At 45.0% G+C, this 20,316-nt stretch overlaps 1 protein-coding gene and 1 long non-coding RNA gene across 2 annotated transcripts in view; one reads left to right on the top strand and one right to left on the bottom strand.

The window, feature by feature from the left end:
• LOC309376843 (kazrin-like) overlaps positions 1-20,316 on the bottom strand; it is a 219,856-nt gene that overhangs the window by 85,606 nt on the left and 113,934 nt on the right. The window lies entirely within an intron of this gene.
• Positions 568-20,316, top strand: part of LOC309377043 — a 266,713-nt gene continuing 246,964 nt past the window's right edge. The window contains exon 1 of the long non-coding RNA XR_014171401.1: positions 568-643. This is a non-coding gene — a long non-coding RNA (uncharacterized lncRNA). The remainder of the gene's footprint in view (positions 644-20,316) is intronic.

Genomic DNA, 20,316 nt, shown 5'->3' with positions numbered 1-20,316 from the left:
ACGAGGAAGGACAAATGTTGATGTTCTCTCTCTCTCTCTCTCTCTCTCTCTCTCTCTCTCTCTCTCTCTCTCACACACACACACACACACACACACACACACACTCTGAATCACAGCCCTAGAAAACAGAGCAATCTGGAGTCATTTCCTGCTCAGAACCCATCAAAGGGATTTTTTAGGGAGGTGTAATGTTGTTGTTGTTCTTTGCCACAAAAAATGACACGCATTTATCCCATGCTTTAAAGTTGCTTCCATTAGATATGATCCTTCACGTCTTCAAACATTGTAATCAGAAGACGCAAATGGCTTGCAAAATGAAAAACAAAGATCAGACCAGAGAATGGGGGTCAAGGGGAACTGGGAGGGGGATGCGAGGACTGACGGCAAAACGATAAACCTATTGGTGAAATAGATAAAACAATTCATATTAATTAGAAAATAACACCAACAAGCAGAAGAGCAATAGGGTGGAAATGCATGGAAAAAGTTGAGCACTTAGAAAAAGTAGATTTATGATATTTTTCTGTCTTTTTAATTTTTTTAATTAAAAACCAATATTATTACAGTTACAGTGGTACTTCGGGTTAACAACTTAATTCGTTCTGGAGGTCCGTTCTTAACCTGAAACTGTTCTTAACCTGAGGTACCGCTTTAGCTAATGGAGCCTCCCACTGCCACCGTGCCGCGGCGGCACAATTTCTGTTCTCATCCTGAAGCAAAGTTCTTAACCCGAGGTACTATTTCTGGGTTAGAGGAGTCTGTAACCTGAAGCGTCTGTATCCTGAAGCGTATGTAACTCAAGGTACTACTGTATATTCTGACAATTTGTAGTCAAAACCATTGTTCAGAATTAAATTAAATCAAGTGACCTGTGAAATGGGGAAGGGGGCTACATAAAAATCCTATATAGTACTGTGAATAAATTAAAATGAAAAATATCATTTCCATTGCCATGCCAGAAATGTAAAAACAAAGCCCACCTCTCATTAAATTTGTTTTCTTGATTATGTAACTTGGGTCAACCCAGCTCAGTACCCCCTTAACTGACTCCAGAGCTGCTTACAAAAGCCAGTCCCTTCCCGCAGGCTTATAGTCTGGAAAAGGCACCATGCAAACTAGGGTGCTAGTTCTTAGTTACTGTAATCTTGCAATTACCAGCTGAACTGGAGGCTAGGTGCAAAGAAAGACAAACCCTTCGATACCGTGCATGTTTTAAGCACAGCTCCCTCAAGCTGGACTCTTCGTGCTGGACTCTTAAGCAATTGTGGTTGTTTTCGCTACAGTTGAATAAACCCATTACACATCCATTAACCCCAGGAGAAGCTCCCTTCCTAGGCTTCGCCAAAGTTTTAATAGTGATTAGACAAGAAGTGCCTGCTTTTTACCAACAGGTGGTCTTCCAGGCAGGGAAATATTTTGCTTCCAGATGGTTTCAGACTACACCAGGGCACCCAGGCAGAAAACACTTGTTTTGCAACTGTGATCAGGGTGGAAAAGAGCAGTGTAGGTGCAGTGGTTAGAGCAGCAGAGAGTAGGGACCTGGGAGCCCCAGGTCCCAATCCCCAATGTGGTGTTTGCCCTCCTATGTGTGTGACATCATACTGGGTTCATAGGGAAAGGGTTAACTAATTGTAAAACGGCTAACCAATGAGAACCCAGGGGGCAGAGTTAAAGGTGTATAAGATTTAAGCAGAGAGGTTTTTAGTGAGTTAGAGTTGTTGAGAAGACAGTCTGGAGTTAGGAGAGACAGAGAAGATAAGTCTGTGGGCTGGGCTAGTCTGGTGTGAGAGAGGGAGAGAATTTGTTAAGAGGAGTCAGTCAAACAGTTGAGATAATCAGTCAGAAGGTATAGGCCGGTAAGGAAACTAAAGTTAAGATACTGACAGGAATATTATCTGAGAAACCAAAAACTTGTTAATGTTTGTAAAATAAACTTGGTTTTTTTGGTTCACTTTTAACAACTGACTGGAAACAGTGTTTTACCAGAGAGTAACTGGTTGGTGGCAGTGGGGAAGTGAGCACAGTGGTGGCACAGGGATCAATAGACCATTAAACATCCGTCCGGGGATCCTGTGTGATCGCCACACCCACTCTTTCATGGAGCTCACACAGTAACCCTCGGCCACTCACACCTTGCCAGATGTAACAGTCGCCCCTCTCCTCCCCACATGGGATGTTCTGAAGTCTATCCCAACCCCATGAACCAATTTCAGGGAGCATAGGGGATCACAAGGGGGAGGGAAAACCCCATTGTGAATATGGAACTCATTGTTCAGGGCTTCCATTGATGGCATGTGTGTGTTGGGGGGGGGGAGGGAATCCCACCCAGCATGTTGAATTTTAAAGTCAATTTCTATTCCTTAAGGTGCAAAGGGGTGGCGCTGTGGGTTAAACCACAGAGCCTAGGACTTGCCGATCAGAAGGTCGGCAGTTCGAATCCCCGCGACGAGGTGAGCTCCCATTGCTTGGTCCCTGCTCCTGCCAACCTAGCAGTTCGAAAGCACCTCAAAGTGCAAGTAGATAAATAGGTACCGCTCCGGCGGGAAGGTAAACGGTGTTTCCATGCGCTGCTTTGGTTCGCCAGAAGCGGCTTAGTCATGCTGGCCACATGACCCGGAAGCTGCATGCCGGCTCCCTCGGCCAATAAAGCGAGATGAGCACCGCAACCCCAGAGTCGGCCACGACTGGACCTAATGGTCAGGGGTCCCTTTACCTAAGGTGGAAAGGCGTGTTGGAAATTTGTACAGTATTCCCCTCCTCCCTCACTTTTTACATTCAATAGGGTTCCTCTTTTAATTTTGTGTGTGTGTGGGGGGGGTGAGAGTAAGTGAAACAATCTTGAAACAAATAAGATTTCAAAGGAAGACTGGCCACAAAGCTAGAACCCCCCCCCCACTGCAAGAGCTAAAACATTTCATTGGCCCATTGTATGGTGAGGTATTTTGTGTTTCACCATGACCTTTCTGCTGGATGATTGTTCTCAAATGATTTACAAATTCCACGCATGCCTTTCAGGGCAACGAGATATGTCATCCTGCAGCACAAATTTGCGACCTGTCACATCTCCAATGCTGCCCTCTGTCAGGCGTGATCAGACTGCTGGTCCATCAGTCCCCATCGCCCCCGCCGCTTATAGCAATGTGGGCAAAAGGAGAGCAGGTTTACGCTGATCCTCTATCTAACCAGCTGCAAAAGACGATGCTTTCTCTCCTGCAGGTGGAAAGCTCTTTTCCTCTCCTGCCTGAATTGACCCTTCAGCTTGTGTTCTGCATACGGAATCCCAATCAATCCTTTCAGCCAGCCAGACAGCATCTGCCTTGGCTGCTTTTCAACCTGAGGACTCCTCTTTGAGTCAGCAACTTCCCCCTCCTCTTGCTCCAGCTCCAATAATATAGCACGCAACAGGTATCAGAAGTAGGGTCACCCAACAAAGTCAGGAGGAGACTGCTCTATCCAGGACATCCCTATAAGCAGGGGAAGAAATCCAGCAACATCAGTTTAAATTTTCTAATTTCCCCCATTTGTCATGACCCCAGAGTCCAGCAGTGACCAGGACGCTGCTTCATAGAATCGCAGGGTTGGAATGGAGCCTGAGGAACATCTAGTCTAACCCACTGCAATGTAGCAACTAGAGCTAAAGAATCGCCAGTGGATTTCCACCCAACCTCTGTTTGAAAATCTCCAATGAAGGAGAGTCCACCACCTTTTGAAGGAGTCCTTTCCACTGTCAAACAGCTCTTACTGTCAGAAAGTTCTTCCAAATAATTAGTCAGAATCTCCTAACTTGAATCCATTGGTTCAGGTCCTACCCTCTGGAGCAGCAGAAAACCAGTTTCCTTCTTCTTAAACCAGGGTGCCCAGAACTGGAAACAGGACTCCAGGTGAGGTCTGACCAATGCAGAATAGAGCTACCAGAAGCCATAATAATAATAATAATAATAATAATAATAATAATAATAATACTCCACCCAAATGGCTGGGTTTCCCCAGCTACTTTGGCTGGCTCCCAACAGAGGACTAAAAACAGAATAAAAATACAGTAATGCATCAAACATTAACAACTTCCCTAAACAGGGCTGCATTCAGATGTCTTCTAAAAGTCAGTTATTTATTTCCTTGACATCTGATGGGAGGGTGTTCCACAGGGCAGGTGCCACCACCGTGAAGGCCCTCTGCAAGATTCCCTGTAACCTCACTTCTCACAGTGAGGGAACCACCAGAAAGCCCTCGGCGCTGGACCTCAGTGTCCGGGCTAAATGATGGGGGTGGAGACGCTCCTTCAGGTATACTGGGCTGAGGCCGTTTAGGGTCATCAGCTAAGGAACTGACTCTGAACCTGACCCTGGTGATCAGTAGACCACTGAACTCAAGGCTGGCAGGCAGAAGTCACAGGACCAGGGCTTGCAGAACCAAAAGCAGGACTCTTAGGGGCTCCTTCCTCTGGAACTAAGGAACCACAATGCCTGGCAAATCCAACACTGCAAAAGAGCAGGGGAAGTGCCTGTTTTCAGGCCAGAGGGTTGGCCCTTTAAGACACTCCAATTCTCCAAAGAGAGGGGAACTTAGGAGAGGTGGCAGAGGCTCAAAAGACCTCCATCAGCTTCCAATGCTAGGTGCTCTCCATGGTTCTGAAGCTACCAACCTGCCTGGCTGCCTCTGTGGGCTCCTCAGCAGGGCCCAAACCAGAAACCATGACATATTTTTAAATGTTTTTTCTAATTCATTCCACTTCTTCTGAATTCCAGTTAAAACCAGGAGAATGTCTGATGCTAACTCAAGCCCTAGGAGTATTGCGTAGTTTGCTGTAGCACTCAGATCCTGCAGAATTTCCTCCCTCTCTATGCAACTGATGTGCAGGGGCGAAGGAAGGCGTTGTGACACCCAGGACGGCCATCACGACGTAGGGTGCATGTGCAGCGCATGCGCCGCATGTAGCGACGCCGCACATGCACTGTGTAGCAGTTTGCCACCAGCGCCTCTCCAGGGATCCTGGCACCGTCCATACGGCTCTGGAGCGGCACCGGCAACAAACCTCTACACAGCGTATGTGCGGTGTCGCTACGCACAGTGCATGCATGCGACGCCGCATATGTGCTGTACTTAGTGGATTGCTGCTGGCACCTGGATCCTCTTCTTGCGGCTACACCCGCAAATGGAGGATCCTCCGAAGGTGGTTGCTCGCGCCCCCACAAGCCCCCGCAGGGTGACTTCTTGTCACCCTTGCAAACATGGAATCCGGGGAGTACCTCCCCCCATTCCCCCCTGTTGCGACGCCACTGCTGATGCACATTTATAAAACACTGCAAAAAGGGCAATTGTGATACTCTTGTAGGTATGACTTCATCAAGATTCTTCTGTGCGTTACCTTTTTATGGATGCACACACAAAAACATCCTGAAATAATCTTGTTTCAATCATACACACAAAGGCTATCAACTTTTCTTTTCTTTTGCATTGAACTCCCACCAGTAATCACATTGGTTTTGTCTTTCATCTTCCTGCTTAATGAATTCTATTTATGCCTCATCTTTCTTCAGAAAGTTCAAGGTGGTGTCCATGATTCTTCCCCTCCAAATTTGTATCTTTAAACTCATTTGTATCTGGTTAATCCAGGAAGCTTCAAGAACCAAAGGGGGGGGGAATTCTTTTTGTGTTCAACACTCTAACCACTACACCATACTGCCTTTCACTGGATATGTTTTATTTCTTACTATTTCTTACTAGTACACATTTCTTCCTTTAGGTATACCACACTGAGCATGACAAGTAAAAGGAGGAGGGAACTTAAATTCTGTAGGAACAAAAAGCCAAACTTTAAAAAAACAACACTTTGTGTGATTAAAAAAAGGGACACTTCTGTTTTGCGGTGTAAGCGTGTCCTAATTTTGCATTTTCAGTGTATTTCTGGCTAGTCAGAAGAACATATGGGAGCTTCCTGGAGGGTTTATATAAAGAATCTTGGTGTGGATTTTACTGCTCTGAAGTTTCTGCATAATCACCCTTGGGAGGGAAAAAAGTGTTGAGTCAGGACTAAAAGCCCAAAGGGAGAAGCATCTCAGCAGCTCATCACCCATTCACAAAGCAGAAATTTAACCTCTGCAGAAATGTTCCCTATTCATCTACAATGTCTCACTTCCCAATCACCTGCTATAGGCAGGGCAGAGTAATTTCACAAAGGACAATATATCACCCCCCCTGTGTGTTTATGTGTGTTAAAATAGCTACACACTGCTGGAAAACAACAGATAACAAGGCTAGGCAGAGGGCAAAGAGAATATTTCCCTGCTATCCCCTTCCAGGGGTTCTATGAGTAGGCCAAATCCCTCACAGAGGGCACAAAGCAAGGCAGATGAGGGGGGTGACCTGGGAGAGTCCCGAGGGCCAGATAGAGAAGCCCCAGGGGACACATTTTCTCTCTGGGCTTGAGCCACAACACTCCTGAGGCAAGCAAACAGGAGTGCCTAAGAATAGTGACTGTCGTTCTTGTGCTCCTGAAGAAGTCATTAGGAACACAAATGGGTTAAATGGGCAAAAATCCATCTATTTCACATGCACAAACATTTGGGGCAGGGGAATAGTTCACTTTACCAAGAGAGGGGTCCTGAATTGGGTTCACTGCTCACCAGGGTTCACATTTTGTTCCACCCAAAGCCTCTTACCGGTGTTGAAACCTGCAATGGAGTCTCAACTTTTTTTATGCCCTAGAAATTTCATCTCTCTCTCTCTGTCTCCTGTCAGCTCCCCCCTCCTAATCAGAGGGTCTAAGCTGCACTAGTTTTTTCCCCTCCTGATACTGCACAGAAATCTAAAATAAGCACCAAGAAACACATGGAGAGATGCGGCCCACATTTTTCATGTATAATCATTCAGGGATGGAAGAATCTCAGGGACTGAGCACCTGCTTGGCAGGCAGAAGGTCTCAGGTTCGATCGGCCAGTCAGGCAAAACACTTAGGGCCAGTGAAGGGGGTTGCCATGGAGACAGTGTTGCCTGGGGAGAGTCTCAAGGACCTGATATTGAGGCCTAGAATGCCACATTTGGCCCTGAGGGATGAGGCTCCCCATCCCTACTATATTAAACTTACTTAAGAGCAAACAACAGGGAAGTTTTTAATGTTTGACATCTTCTTGTGTTTTTAATATTCTGTTGGGAGCCACCCAGAGTGGCTGGGGCAACCTAATCAAATGGACGGCATATAAATAATAAATAAATAATAAATAAAATCAGGTACAGTATGTATGTTTGCATGCCATTTTGTGCATTTTTACCCACACTTGCCTCCATAGATGCTCATTTTTGTGTGTGTGTGTGCACATCTTTGAGCTGGAAAACTCTATCTCAAAAGCCAGAGGAGCAATGCAAAGTCATATTCCATTTGGAAAGATAAGGTAAAAAGGTAAAAGTAAAGGACCCCTGGACGGTTAAGTCCAGTCAAAGGTGATTATGGGGTTGCGGCGCTCATCTCGCTTTCAGGCTGAGGGAGCCGGTGTTTGTGCACAGACAGCTTTCCAGGTCATGTGGCCAGCATGACTAAACCACTTTTGGTGCAACACCATGACAGAAACCAGAGCTCACGGAAATGCCGTTTACCTTCCTGCCACAGCAGTACCTATTTATCTACTTGCACTGGCGTGCTTTCGAACTGCTAGGTTGGCAGGAGCTGGGACAGGGCAACAGGAGATCACCCCGTCGCATGGATTCGAACCGCCAACCTTCTGATCGGCAGGCCCAGTGGTTTAGACCACAGCGCCACCTGCATCCCTATTGTTCGGAAGGATAGCTGTGCTTCAAAATCTGCATGATGTGTGGAGCAGTTAGAATTAGGTAGGTCTGTACTGAAATGCAAACCGAGCCTAATTTCTCCCTTGTCCCCTAATGGCATTGTGTTTAGTACCTTGCTATTTCCATTTGTGAAATGCCAAGCTCGCCTGTGTTCAGTGATTGCACCTATCTGGGCTCTTCTAATTCTCAGGGACTGTGTGGAAGCCGCCGATAAGGTTCTCCTTTTGCCGTCTGCGGAAATGCATTTTGTGCTCTCTGATCTTTAAGCTACACTTCACACGCTGCTCATGGTGGCAAGCAGAGGATCAAGCAGGGAGTGGAAAGAGAAAGACAAGCACTGGGGACGCTGCCAAAAGGAACCTCCAAATCGCTAGCAAACAAATCTGCTGGTGGCAATAATTCATTCATTCATTCGTTTTTTAAAAAGCAAAAGTAGAGGTTGATGTTTGATTGTGAAGATACTCCCCCCCCCCCAACCCCAGCACAGACATGCATGCATGCGGAGGCATTTTTAATTAGGATTTAAGCCTGCAAATGCAAATATATGCAAATAACATAAATATGCAAATAACATAAATAAATATATGCAAATGTAAATAACAACAACAACACCCCCCCACACCTTCCCCCGACATCAATTCTGCTTTCTAATGTTTGTTTTTTACAGCCAATGAATTGTAAAGCCGTTTCTCGCCTTTTCAAAGAAGCAGCAAAGGGGCAGTGACTTGCGATTTGTCTTTCCCTAACGTAAGAAACGGAAGGGAACCTTTGGAAGAAGAAGCAGCCAGCGGTCCCACCGTCAGCCCCATTCAAGAACATGGCACATTCCTTGGATCCAGAACCAAACCAAAGAAACCCAGTACCTGGGTTTTAGTTCAGAATCTGTTTTCATTAGCCCTCCCACTAAAACAACAACAACAACAACAAAATTCTAGTCTTGAAAGCTGAGGGAGATTAAACCTGGTTTTGAGCCCTGGTTTGCTTGGCTATTTGTTGAATTTTATGTTAAAAGCATCTCTAAACTGCTTAATATTTAAAATCTCTAAATGGTGCACACGAGTAAGGTCCTCCCTGCTTGCCAGAGAAGAGGCAAACTCGAGGAAGATGTTCAAAAGGTCTCCGTCCATTTGGCACATTTGCTGGTGCAAGTTGCTACCCTTTCGGTGCCGCCTAGTTCCTTTGCAATACCAGACTACGACACTGGGCGGGGATTTGAACCTCGATCTCCCAGCTCCTAGTCCAACACTCCCTCACCAATACACCCAGCTGGATCTCTCAACCATAGACTCAGCCTGTTTTTGTGTGCTTGTCCCCAACCGCTTGGCTCCCCCCCCTTTTTTGGGAGAAGAGCATCTGTTGACGATTCTTCAAACAGAACCTTAAATGAACACGATTGCTCGAGTGGCACATCCCGGAGTGAGCCCATTTAAATCCATGCAAAGCAGGCAGCACTTTGCAAAACCAGCTCCTAATAGAGGTTATTAAAGTTCTCAGCTGCGTTAAGGAAAAAGCAGGAGCCCCACTGGGGCACAGATGCTTTGCCACATGGGTGTCATGTCGAGTTGGGTAAAGATGGACATTTGCAGGCAGTTCCTTTATTTGTCACCAGGAATCAGGATCCAAAGATTTAAACTGAGACAGAAAAAGGAAAGGAAATGGGGGGCGGGGGCACAGATTAGAGGGAGGTATTTCACTCGGAGTGGAGCCACTTGTGAAATTCAATCTTTGAGAGTTCCTGCGTGAACTGACTTGCTCCACACTGATTTCCTCTGCCTAGCTGCAAGCCAGTGTGGTGTTGTGGTTAGAGTGTTGGACTAGGACCTGGGAGACAAGGGTTCAAATCCCATCTGGAGCTTGGTGATCTAGGGTCATCAAGCGTAATCTACCTTTCAGGGGATTAATTGTGGGGGGGGGGAAGAACCATGTAGATGACACCTTGAGCTCCTCAGAGAAAAAGTTGGGATAGAAATGGCTTTTTTTCCCCGACGGAGCACAGCTTCAGCATCTCTCAGATGGGCACCATTGCCATTCTAAGAGAACAAGGCAGAAGTTCATGGTGAGCTCTGGCACCTCTTTTTCTAGAAAAACGGCACTGAAGAATAGCAATAATGCACAGATGGAAATTTAGCTGTCTGCTGGAAGTCACAGACTGTGCAGCATGGCACTCCTCAGTTAAAATGTCTCAAAATGTAAGCGTGGATGTGCATTTTGAGAGCTGGAAAAGGTTCAACAAAGCACAATGGGCATGATGACCAAAAGGCTGGAGCAACTTCTTTGTGAGGAAAGGTTGCAACATTTGGGGATTTTCCATTGACCAAAATGGTGAGTGAGGTTGGGTGGGAGTGAGACACATGACAAAGATGCATAAACTGATGCATGGTGCAGAGCAGGAATGTCCAACCAAGTAGATCGTGATCTATCGGTAGATTCCTGGCTGATCCTGGTAGATTGTGGGATCCTTATTGTGTACAAAAAGTTACGGGGGGAAGCGAAAAAAACTCTGTGCAATCCTTCCCCCAGCTCAACAACTCTGGGTAACCCATCCACTCCAGGCATCCCTCCACTGAGAATGGGTAGATCACTGCCAGTTTTTTAATACTGGGAGTAGATCATAGTCTCTTGGGAGTTGGACATGCCTGGTGTAGAGCAAGTGGACAGGGAGATGTTTTTTCTCCCTTTTGCACGATACTAGGGGCCGTCCGACGAAGCTGAATGCTGGAAGATTCAGGACAGGCAAAAGGCATTTGCCTTCTACTGAATCAGACCTTTTGTCCATGCAGCTCAGTATTGTTAACACTGACCAGCAGAAACTCTCCAGGGTCTCAGGGTGGGGAATATTCCCATTCCTTCCTGGAGATGACAGGGATTGAACCTGAGACCTTCTGCATGTGGGGCTGATGCTCTACCACTGAGCTATGTTCCCCCAAGCTTCAGTCCATTAGCAACCTCCCAAGTTAAAGTTAAAGGTACCCCTGACCGTTAGGTCCAGTTGCGGATGACTCTGGGGTTGCACGCTCATCTTGCTTTATTGGCCGAGGGAGCCGGCTTTTGTCCACAAACAGCTTCTGGGTCATGTGGCCAGCATGACTAAGCTGCTTCTGGCAAACCAGAGCAGCACATGGAAACGCTGTTAGCCGCTGGCATTTTTGCACTGCTTTTATTGAGGCAAAGTCTTTAAGAATTTACCAATCCCTTCACTGGGTTGGACTGATGTTTCCTGCCCCTCCACCTTTCACAACATGATCTGGTTCTGAGCGGAGGGCCATAGATGGGTCCATGGGTAGACCACAAACAAAGGCACAATTCCAAGCGCAATTCAAAGTGCTGACCTTTAAAGCCCTAAATGGCCTGGGCCCTGTATACCTGAAGGAGTGTCTCCACCCCCGTTGTTCAGCCCAGACACTGAGGTCCATCTCAGAGGACCTTCTGGTAGTTCCTTCACTGAGAGAAGTGAGGTTACAGGGAACCAGGCTGAGGACTTTCTCTGTAGTGGCACCCGCCCTGTAGAACGCCCCTCCCACCAGATGTCAAGGAGGTAAGTAACTATACAATTTTTAGAAGACATCTGAAGGCAACCCTGTATAGGGAAGTTTTTAATGTTTTATTGTGTTTTTGTATTTTGTTGGAAGCTGTCCAAAGTGGCTGAGGCAACCCAGTCAGATGGATGGGGTACAAATAAAAGAATGAAAATATTCAAGCTGACCACCATCCCTTGGAAAACCAAACTGAAACTCCACCACCGATTTCAAGCTTTGATCTCACCTTTAAGCCATATCTTGATTGGGAGTGGGAGGCCAGAGTGCCAGTGTCACTGCTTCCCTCTGCCCTTAATTTGGTGCCAGTGCAGTGCTATGATGTACGATGCCCAGAAGCTGACATCTTAATCACTCATACCAAGAGAGGGCTTCCATGTAATGCGGCTGTCAATCTTCCTGACAGGCCATGGTCCGGGGAGGGTTCCCCATTCTGAACAAAATGCCCCCTGCATTACTCCAGAACAAAAGGCACCAAAATATTTAGACACTGTCAGGGGAGCAAGGGAGGGAAATGCATAATTAGCAATGGCTTTATGCTCTCTCCCCCCACCAAAATGTTGATGCTTTGCTATGTTGTGTTTTATTGGACTGCTGTTCACCACCCTGGGAATCTCCCAGTTGAAGTTCAGCTTTAAAATGTCAATAACCCCCAAGATGAACAACAAGAATAAAAGACGGCTGAGCCAAGGAGTGGAAATACTACTGCCACTACTAGGTTTTATTAGACTTAATTCTACTCAGAGTATTACAGAATTAGAATAAAAGAATTGTAGAGTTGGAAGGGACCCAAAATGTCATCTAGATCTAGTCCAACCCTCTGCAATGCAGGAATCATAGCTAAATAGCAGACCCGCTGACATTAATGGAGACGGTTAACTTAGGTCCATTGGGTGACAGCCACCAAAGTTTTACTCAAAGGAGACCTGCTGAAACGATTAAAGCTAAGTTTGCTGTGCTCATTAACATCAGTAGATTTACCATGAGAGGGACAAGCAATGATACAACCCATTGATTTCAATGGCCCCACTCTTAATAGAACTTAGTTGGATGCAACCTGATTAATTATAATAACAAACCCCAGCAAAGCAGAGATTATCCTTTACTGATGATGATGATTTCATCTTTTTTTTCAGAATAATAATAGTTTTAGTCCTTGGCAAATGTGATGAAACTGGGTGAAAATCAAATTTGCACTTCAAATATACGTGCATAATGCAGTTCTGAGATGGTCCAAATAAGAGAGACTGTGCCAGGTTAGGCCCAATTCCATGTGAAACCTACTGTAAAACTATGGTATAGCTCAGTCAGTAGAACATGAGAGTCTTAATCTCAAGGTAGAGAGCTTGAGCCCCACGTTGGGCAAAAGATTCCTGCATTACAGGGGGTTGGAATAGATGACCCACAGGGTCCCTTTCAACTTTATAATTCTATTATTTCTATGGGCTAAATTATGAATCATTTGGAATGTATGTGTGGGGGGGTGTGGGGGTTTGGCTGTGGAACTTTTGACAACTTTATATGTTTTGCAGCTTTAATTTGATGATCATTTTCATGCTGCTTGTTTACTGCTTAGCTGGCTCTGTGCACACGTGCGCATCTGTTTAACTGAAAGGCAGAGCAGGAGTATTTGTTTTTACAAAGCAAAGGAAACGCAAGACACAGCAGAGTGCTGATTCGAACTCAAGCCTCGAGAGCTAATTGCAAGGCGCCGTCGACAAGACTGCACTTGGCGATCTCATCATGTGTCGTTTAAAAATAAAGATGCTCAAATTATGAACGGCATGTTCCTCCAAATCATGTGAACCTCAGCTGCAGGTGCTGAAAACCTTCCATAGATTTGGATCTGAAACTGAGTATTTCATTCACTGCTTTGGGGGAATATAAATAAATAACCCTCTCCTCTTCCTGAATGAAAGCCTCCAAGGGAAAGCTTGTTACCCATTCATGTGGCATTCATAATATCAGACACAGCTGCAGGAACAATTATGTGTTCTGTAATCATTAATTCAACCCCTTTTTCTCAAAAAAAAAGAAAAAGAAAAAAGCCAGGATTTTCACATCAAGTTTCTTCAGAGCTTCACAGATATATGTTTTAAACTTTTCAGAAAGTGTTTTTATTCCATTGGTGGTCCACCCCTGGGAATGGAAAGAGATGCAGGCAAAGTACATCATCTGCAGAGCTTTCATGACTGCCAGGGAGGCCATGTGGACCGATTTCTGGGGCTGGTTTATCTAACAGAGAAAGAAGGAAGGGACTCAAACACCAGGGTCACATCTATCTGTGTTAAAAACAGCAACAACTACAAAAAACCCCACCAGAGCAGATTATCTGGATCACCAATATCTCCAGGTAGAGCAGAAACATCACCTTGTCGACAAAGGTCTGTATAGTAAAAGCTATTGTTTTCCCAGTAGAAGTGAGAGCTGGACCATAAAGAAGGCTGATCGCCAAAGATTTGATGCTTTTGAATTATGGTGCTGGAGGAGACTCTTGAGAGTCCCATGGACTGCAAGAAGATCAAACCTATCCATTCTGAAGGAAATCAGCCCTGAGTGCTCACTGGAAGGACAGATCCTGAAGCTGAGGCTCCAATACTTTGGCCACCTCATGAGAAGAGAAGACTCCCTGGAAAAGACCCTGATGTTGGGAAAGATTGAGGGCACAAGGAGAAGGGGACGACAGAGGACGAGATGGTTGGACAGGGTTTTCGAAGCTACGAACATGAGTTTGACCAAGCAGCGGGAGGCAGTGGAAGACAGGAGTGCCTGGTGTGCTCTGGTCCATGGGGTCAGGAAGAGTCGGACACAACTAAATGACTAAACAACAACAAGAGCTGGAAGACCCCTGTCTCAAGCGCTGGAGAGATGCTGACAGCCTACATAGACATGGTGGGAAACTGGATTCACCCTTATGGGCCACCATGATGGACCACCAAGAATCACCCACCCCACAGTCCCCAGTAGATGGGGTAGAGTCATGTTGGTAACATCAGGCTGCAGTAGCTGAAGTGAAGGTAAGTGAGGTTTTGTCACCAAGGTGGCAAACAGAGCAGAATCAGACTGGGAGAGCAAGGCAGAGCTTATCAGCACCTTGGACAGAGCCTCGGCAGAAGACTTCTCAACTATACAGTACTGTGAGGAGCTGTTGTTTCAGCAAGGTGCAAAGACCATTGGCGTTATATATTCTTCTTTTTCCTCTTCCTTCTCTTTCTGTATTTTAGAATGTTGTTTGTCAGTCTGTTTGTTCTATTTGCTTTCAACCACTTCTAAGATAACTAAATTTGGAACGATGACTCCTGAGACTAAGGAGCAACTTTTGGACTATGTTTGGCTGTGACTGGAAGCCATTTTGAATCAAGAAGGTGGACTGGCCCTTTCAAAATCACACTGATTTGGATACCTCATTGCCATTGTTCTCTGTCATGGCTCCGCTGGAGGAATCTTCTTCAGAGGAGGAACTGACACTTCTCTAAAGAAAATGTTACAGAGGGTGTAATCTGTTTCTGCTCCTCCCACTTCAATCCTCACCTGGCCCTGGGAGATAGTGGACCTGGAGAGGTGGAAGTGTGGAAGCTCTTGACACCAGGCTGACCAACCTCTTCCTCCACCCACACCTGTTCTTCACTCTCCAATCCTACAGTTTATCCTGCCTCTGACTCTTCTCACTGGCTGTTTACAGGTTCCCCCAGATCACCAATCCCTTCATCCAAGTCAGTCTCCAACCCTGTTTTCCCCAGTGTCCACTCATTGGTATTCAGCCACCACTCCTCAGCATCCAGCCAGTGCCTGACATAGTCACACACACCAGTTTCCCACCCTAACCCTAACCCTCTAGATGTGGGCTCACCCCACAGACCTCTGATCCTAATGTTCTACAACAAATAGGCAGATCCAGAATCAAATGGTCCCCTTATGTTAATAACAATTTCAGCATTTGGACACAATCAATGGAAGGTCAACTCCTCTGGGCTGATCTGACCTCCAACGATACTGAAGAGCCCTCCCCAATTGGCCATTATAACACATTAATCCGAAAACTCCAACCGCTATTGTCAAGACTCGGGAGATCTAGCCACAATGCGTCCCCTACCAACAAAAAATGGTTTGACCGCGAATGCATCCAGGCAAAACTTATACTCAGGGAATGCTTTAAGGTCTTCCAGCAAAATCCTAACCCTATCACTAAATTAGAGTTACAACTTAAAAAAAAGAACTACAAAGAGTTACTAAAAACCAAAAAAAGAACCGCAGACTCTCTCACCTGGCAGGCCCTCATAAAAGCGTCAATAGAAAAAGACAATACCAACTTCTGGAAAATTATTTCCAGCCAAACCAAAGCTCCTAACGAGGGCACAATAATCCCTGCAAACTCATGGGAAGAGCACTATAAAGTGCTGTTTAGAGAACATCGACCTTCTGCGCTGCTTAACATCCCCTTAGACAATGATACATCATGGCCCCCAACATCTGAAACTGAAATCACTTCGTTAATTCTACAAATGAAATCTGGCAAAGCCCCAGGAAGTGATTTCATTGTTGCTGAACTTCTGAAAGCACAAATAAACTGGTGGGCCCCGGTTCTTGCAAATCTATTTTCATATATAGATAAGACAACTGAAATCCCTAAAGATTGGGGACTGGCTATAATTGTGCCTATATTTAAAAAGGGTAACCCCTCTGACCCATCTAATTATAGACCAATTAGTCTTCTGAATGTGATCTGCAAACTTTATACAAAACATCTATGCCTAAAATTATGTGAATGGTTAGATCATAATGATTTACTAGAAATTGAACAAGCAGGGTTTACATCTGGACGTTCCACTATTGATCACTGCTTAGTGTTAGATTATTTTGTCTATAAGTATGTGAAACATTGGAAAAAGTCACTGTATGCAGCCTTTGTGGACCTAAAGGCAGCATTTGATTCTGTATCCAGGGGTAGGCTCTGGGCCAAATTGGCCAATATGGGTATTAACAGAAGGTTATTACTTCTGATGATTAAGCTTCATGAGAACAACACCCTCCAGATAAGACTTGCACAGGACGGCAGACTCTCTAGAGAAATCCCAGTCCAAAGAGGAGTTAGACAAGGATGCCTATTAGCCCCATTTTTATTTAACATCTATGTTAACTCCCTGGTCACATGCTGCCGTGAAATCGAAACCCACCCCCCCGTGTTCTCTAACGGCAGAAAAGTACCAGTTTTAATGTATGCGGATGACGCTGTTCTTCTCTCTCAAACCAAAGTGGGTCTGAAACGTGCCTTAGGAAAGTTTAGTGACCAATGTAACACTGAACTGTTAACAATTAACTTTGCCAAAACCAAAATTGTACATTTTAACCGCTCCTTCAGAAAAGATAATTGGAGCGTAAAGGGAAACGCCATTGAACAGACTAAGACCTTCCAATACTTAGGCATTACTTTCTCTTACAATGCCAAATTGTCAACACACCTGACCACATCAGCTATATCAGCAGGAAGAAGTGCAAATGCCATCCTTAGATTATTCAGAAGGAAAGGAGCTGGCTTTCTACCGATGGCCCTAAAAGTTTTTCAGGCAAAATCTTTAGCCCAACTCCTATATGGCACTCAAATTAGCCCCTCTGTCAACCTTAAGACCCTTGAAACAGTACAATCAAAATTCTTAAGATCACTATTTGCCACCCCAAAGTGTACACCTAATGCAGTCTTAAGGCAAGAGGCAGGACTACCCAGAGTGGAATTAAAAGTCTGGGAGCAAGCAATATCCCTCTGGCTGAAAATCCATTACAATCCTAAGGGACTGTTACCTTGCTTCCTGGCCGCAGTTCCCTATCCTCCTTGGCTTATGCAAATAACTAACAAGATCAAACAAATTGGCCTAAACCCTGAAAATCTCTTTCTTGGAACTCAGAACAAGGCAAAGGCAATTATCACTCAGAGACTTTACGATATCGAATTACAACAAGAAGACGCCCTACTCCCGGAGACATATAGATGTTTAAAAGCTTGGCCTAACTTTGCAGCTGCCCCTTATTTAACTAACATCACTAACGAAGCTTATAGATGGGCTTTCTCCAGAGCCCGCTTTGAGACAATGCCCTCAGCAGTGCTGTACGGCAAATTCACGCGGGTACCGATGCATGCACGTCTCTGCCCCTGTATGTCTGATAGGGTAGAATCTGTTACACACATCCTTCTGTCCTGCAGATTTTATAGTGAAGAGCGAGCTCGACTTATCTTGCCGCTTTTGTCAAAATTCGTACCCCTACGGCATTATTTGGAATCCTCCCCCAAAATTTTAAGAAAATACCTTCTGGAAGATTCCTCGGGCTCAATATCATATGAGGTGGCCAAATTTTGCGCTTTAGCAATCAGGAAGCGTAGATTTCTGCTGTTGAATGGCACATAGCGAAGTTCCCTTGTGTAATCTTTTTTCTTCTTCTTCTTGATGTTCTTGTGGATCTCCTTTTTGTTTGACCTTGTGATGTTTGGTGTCGCTGGCTTTTGCCGCAACAAAACTTGGTAAACTTGGTAAACCTGGACTTCTGAAGCCCACCCCATATTGCTGTGTTAACCGATCTTTTAATTTTTCTTATAAATTTTTACTCACCCATTATCTATGCCTAATTAAGTATTCTATGTATATGTTTGGTTCTTGCTCTTATTTATTTAATAATTATTCACTTAGATTCATACTGTTATGCTACTTATTTAGATGTTTTGCTTATGCTGGTCTATGACCGTAATAAAGAACTTGACTTGTTATAGATGTTGGGCAATCAGGAAGTGTTGTTGGTACCACTCCTGCTGGAAAAAAGGGTTGGGATCTGAAAAGGGCCATTGCTTTATTCTAGAGTCCTTGGCTCTTGTGACAATAAGGTGATGAGGGCTGCATTCACATTCTGTTTCTTCAACATTTTCCCATTATATTTTAGCTTTCATATGACAAGACAGTTGCTTTCAGAAATATGGTGGGATGTACAGCAAGTTTAGAGCTCATTTCTGTGTTACTTGTAAATGGTTATTTTTTTTCCCTAGAAGCAAGTAACATGGAAATAAGTGCTAAAATTGTGCTATATTGAGTTGTATTTCTGGCAGTGGCTTTTGGATCATGCAGAAGCTCAAATATAATGAGGAAATCATCAGTTAAGGAAAGAGTGGAGTAAAATGCTTGGGAACGTGGTTTAAGGCAGAAGTGGGACAGAGTCTTCTATGTCTGATAAGATGGGCAAACTCCCGTCTTCTGGTCTGGAAGAACATTGTGGTGGTGAGGGGATGAGAACATCTCCACCAGGTTGTCCTCCAACTCTGAGCAGTGGGGGGGGGGGATGTGGGGGAGGGCAGCCTGAAGCTGTCAAACATGATACACTTTATTAAACCAAATATCAGGAGCTGTGGAATATAGGGCAGAAAGAACAACACAACAACAACGTCATGGGTACATGGGAAGGTTCTTCCATTCCTAGTTAAAGACAGCATTGAAGGACTTCTTCAACTGATACACAGTTAGTTGATCACTGTACTCTGCAGGAGAAGGCCTCCTATGAGGAGGTCTAGTCTGCACCACACAGGAATCAAGCCTTCGGCATGCTGGAGCCTGTCCTTTAGAGCTTCCTCCCATTACGCATCAGACAGGCGCCATCTCTACTGCCCGTTGAAAAGTGCCTGTTGAAGACCTTCCTGTTCCATCAAGCCTTCTAAGTGGAGATTCTCTCTCCCCCACCCCTCATTCTGTATTGGATTTACAATCATTTGTATATGCAGAATTGGTTTTTAATTGCCTGTATGTGCAGAATTGTCTTAGCAGACAGAATTGCTTTTACAGACAGGGATCTCTCAGAAATTGTTTGTATTGTTGGTTTTACTGTGATATTGCTTTGAGATGTTTTACGGAAAGGGATTCTCACATGGAATGAACGGCTCAGTTGGTTAGAGCGTGGTGCTGATAACGCCAAGGTTGCAGGTTCGATCCCTGTATGAGTCCAGCTGCAAATTCCTGCACTGCAGGGGGTTGGACTAGATGATCCATAGGGATCCTTCAAACTTCACAGTTCTATGACTCTATGGCTCTGTGCTTGTGGCAAAAGACTGGCTAAATGTGACATCTCATTCCTAATTCTTTATACCAATGGCCCACAAACCAGCAAGTCTTTCTGAACAAGGGGTGGTGGTGGGGAATTCCATAACCTTGGATGACCTCATGGAACAATCCCTATGGAATTGCATACACTGTTGACCTAAAAACCCCCAGAAAACACCATTGTTACCATATGACGCCCTAGATGGAAATGAACGTGGCTCTGAACCATTTTAACCTCTGTACTTTGGCATTTCATTCTCATCAAGGTTTCTGCGGTGAATCTGGCAGAGCAAAACAAACAAGGACAAAGTGCCACTGGTTTCACTGGGTGCAAAAAGAATTTGGGGAGGTTTTATATAAGGGAGGGGGGAAGGATGGATGGCATGTTACCTAGGAAGCTGCAACACTGATGTGTCACAGCTGCCTCCCAAGAGAATTTTAATCAAATAGCTCAATCCAGAGTTCTCCTTGGTTGCATCTCTTGGTTAATCCCCCCCCCCACTCTTTGTTCTTCATGAAAAGATATTAAAACTATCAAGACGGAAAACAAAGTCTTGATTAATCCAATTTGCTGGATTCCGTTCACTGTAAGCAATTTAGCAGATTAAAGAAGAAAGTGAGGGGAATAACTCTGTTTTCTCATCCTTTCAGAGCATCAGGGCCAATTTCCACGGAGCTGCCGATTCTGAATACTGGGTCTGCCTAGCTCCATAATGCCTACACTGACTGGCAGGGGCTCTGCAGTGGTTCTCTTTCCCCAGCCCTACCTGAAGATGCTGGGGACTGCATGCAAATGCTCTATAACCTACGCTTTCCTTCCATCAGACTAAGGCACTCTATAGCAGCACATAAAATATAGCAAATAAATTCTGATGAATTTCTTGCCTTACACAGTCAGACCACTGGCCTATCAAGCTCAGAATTGTCCACAA

The sequence above is a fragment of the Podarcis melisellensis genome (assembly GCF_964234715.1).
Source record: "Podarcis melisellensis genome assembly, chromosome: 8".
Classification (NCBI taxonomy): Eukaryota; Metazoa; Chordata; class Lepidosauria; order Squamata; family Lacertidae; genus Podarcis; species Podarcis melisellensis.
Note: the sequence above shows the minus strand (reverse complement) of the source record. Positions and strands in the feature narration are given on the sequence as shown.